This window comes from Lygodium microphyllum, chromosome 11, assembly GCF_053477565.2.
Source record: "Lygodium microphyllum isolate KBCC chromosome 11, Lygodium_microphyllum_v1.1.10, whole genome shotgun sequence".
Taxonomy (NCBI): domain Eukaryota; kingdom Viridiplantae; phylum Streptophyta; class Polypodiopsida; order Schizaeales; family Lygodiaceae; genus Lygodium; species Lygodium microphyllum.
The window spans coordinates 159,171,711-159,175,222 of NC_141145.1; the positions used below are offsets into that span (position 1 = coordinate 159,171,711).

General features: G+C 41.3%; 1 pseudogene; it reads right to left on the bottom strand.

The window, feature by feature from the left end:
• Nucleotides 1–3,245, bottom strand: LOC148029577 (proline-rich receptor-like protein kinase PERK1 pseudogene; annotated as a pseudogene).
• Nucleotides 3,246–3,512: the final 267 nt, after the last annotated feature.

The window sequence follows — 3,512 nt, forward strand, 5'->3', positions numbered from 1 at the left end:
TCAGTTTAGAAACTTCAAAACTGTATTCAGCAGCAAACCTCCAAAAGAGTACATGTCAGATTTTTCTGTGAGTTTTCCACTTGAGGCATTCTCAGGGGCTAGATACCCAAATGTTCCCATAACTCTAGTGGTCACATGTGTATTTGTATCTGATGTTGGCTTTGCAAGGCCAAAATCTGAAACTTGTGCCTCAAAACAATTGTCTAGCAGAATATTAGAAGATTTGATGTTCCGGTGGATAACTCGAGGATGACAATCTTCATGCAGGTATGCCAAACCACGAGCAGCACCACGTGCAATTTTCATGCGTGTTTCCCAGCTCACTGGAGGCCTGTCATTCTTCCCATGTAGATGGCATTCTAGAGTGCCATTTGGGACGCAGTCATACACAAGAAGCCGCTGCTTTACTTCCAGACAATAGCCTACCAGGGAGACCAAATGCCTATGATGAACTCTGCTGATGATCTCCACTTCGGCCTGGAATTCCTTTTCACCCTGGCTTCTCCCAGCCTTCAGCTGCTTAGTAGCTATAAGCTTTCCATCAGGTAGGATTCCTTTATACACACATCCAAATCCTCCTTCACCAATCAAGTTGGCTTCTGAGAATCCGTGTGTGGCTTTTGACAACTCGTTATAAGTAAACAATGGCATGGAATTTCCCAAGCTCGGCGTTTGAGGACTTTGAGGAGAGGCGGTTAAATTTGTAGGTGGCCATGGATGGGGACGCACCAGTTGTTGGATGGGAAGGATGCGTTCCAGCAAACCACCAGAAAAGAAAAGCCTAACAACAACAATGTTTTTGTGCTCGTTCCGTTGAGGATCAGGATATCATGATTACAAATGCCAGAGCATTCTCCTACTTACGTTTTGATGCTTGTATGTGAGCAATCTTGAGTCGTGCTATTTGCCTGCTATCTTTTCTCTCAAGCAGTCCCCTAGAGCTTCGTATGCTCCTTCGCCTTTCCATCCAAAATCAAAAGTCTCGTCCTTGAGAACATTAACAATGTAATCCACGTTGGTAGTATCCATGTCAAGAAGGAGCTGGTCGATCACATCTCGGATGACCCCCTCCACATTCACCTGATGCGACTGTTGCGTCCATGGAGCTGGAGCCGATCAGCAGGTCCCCCAATTCGATGCTGCACATCCAGGACAACAAACAGCAATGACCTATTTCTAGTTGTGGATTCGATTCCCCCCTCTCCACTCGACATTTTTATCAGGGCGAAGGTTGTTGATGATGAGGAAGAAGGAGAAATGTATGAAAACATTGATATTTTATTTGATCAATCAGACCATTGAACATTAGAAAAGAGAAGCTGACATAATCATCCGACACCTCCTCAGATCCCCAGACAGGCGTTGCAACTCCATGTGGTACCAAAAATTGCAAGAGCCAAAGATAGGCTATGGTGGTCCGGGGAAATAGGGCGTATCCGAGAATAGAGACTGTAGTCTCCGCACCTCCGTAAATTTCCAAGATTTTTTACATGTAAGATGGGCAGACCCCCCCCAATCTTAGCATATCATTGGTAAGGCTATTTTGAGAATGGAAAGCTTTTGATCTTTCCCTCCAACTCTCGAAACAGGAAGCCTAACCCTCCTCTTACACTTGTTCTAGACACTTGTCTCTTATCTTCCCCAAGATTGTTTTGACAGAGAGAACAAAACCAATCTCCCTCCAGTATGCAGGATAGACTAGCACATTCTATGTGATATGCTCCTGGGCATCCATCACAAAGAACAAGATCTCCCCCATCACCACATTCTGCACAAATGTCATCATTATCATTGGGATTATACCAGCAGCTCTATCCTGTCTCTTCACTGAAAGAGCTACTGTAACCTCATGTAGTGACTGCCCATCTGATAGAAATATACTCAAATACGGATTTCGTCAAGAACCCCAACCATCATGAGCTTCAAATGATGAACAGCTAATCACTTCATTGCAGCATCCACAGCGAATTCCCGAGCCTTCCTTCGATTCCACGATATCCTGCACTTTTCTTGGAAATCATCATTGTAATTGACAACATAATATTACTCTTTGGCATCAGTTTTTTATATTTTTCTGACACACACACAACATGCATACAAACTAAAACACACACAAACACAAACACACAAGTGGAGTATGTACACTGGATGTAGGTACTAAAAAGGACGGAAAGATAATGCATCAATCACACACAATGAAACACACGCGAAAAGATAACACAGATGCATAACAAAAATGGAGGTGTTTACGGCTCGGATGCGTAGTAGCACGACAGCGTCTCAAAGCCCAAGTGGCTAGATGTAGATGATTTAGCGGAGACTCAGAGAGGAGGCTACATATTCTCTAGGATATTGGCGACAGTAGCGGGAGACAACGAGGGCATGATTGGAGGTAGGGGTCATGCAACATGTAGGGAGTGGCAGCCACAAGACTTATTTAGAGGACTTTGTAAGTTTTTCTTTTATTCTTCTCGCTTTTTTATTTGCAATATCACTTGTACTAACAATCGTGTTTCTAATAGTCATATTCTATTTTCTTTGTAGCACTCCATCATAAACCATGATCCCACTGGCTTGGAGACTTGATATGTACAGAGACACAATCTCACTACACTCATCGATAAACTGTATGCATGTAGTGGCCCAATAAATCAATAATATATCTTATTTGTAGTTACTATTTTTTTTTTAAATGCATCATATATGGTGGATGATGTGTATTTGTTTATTTTGCAGAGTCCATTCGATGCTCCTTTGCATCGGGACGATATTTCTGATGGTGAAGATTTATAGTTCACGTGCTTTGATTCATGGAGTGCACACCCTCTTCTTTTTTGGTCATGTGATTTGTGCAAGCATCTTCCATGTACTCTTCCTTAGATGTACTTATCATTCTTTGTATAAAATTGTATCTTGCAATAATTACAAATAGAATTTTATGTTAGTTTTGGCTCTCTCCTCTCTCCACGGTTCCATGTAATATCATGAGTTTTCATCAGCGATCTTGTACTTATTCTATATACCAGTCTTGTGGGTTTAAGTACATTTTTGCACTCATCTTAAGGACCATTGCATACCCAACATGTAATTCATTTATAGAATATTATACAGCACATGGTACTATATGTGGCAGGGCAGCTTGTTGCCTTACCACAAATGTTTTTCTCTATAACCATCTGTATTAGTGTCACTAATTTCTCTGCATGTGCATCACTATTACCATTGTAATTTACGTCACAAACCATTGCTATATGTGTCGCTATTTGCATCACAAAAGCAACTCAAATAACAATGCAAATAGCAATGGTTTCTGCGAACGATTTTATAGAGATGCTTATACCGACACTTTTAGCGATGATGGGGGAAATTTTTTTAATGAACATTTGTGTTGCTTTGAATGTCAGTATAAGGCATGTATCTTGTAGTGACAATATACACAATTTTCCTTCTTCTCTCTAACTCGTCCTATCCTTTCATGGCTTCCAACCATTTCTTTCCTTCTTTCCTATCTT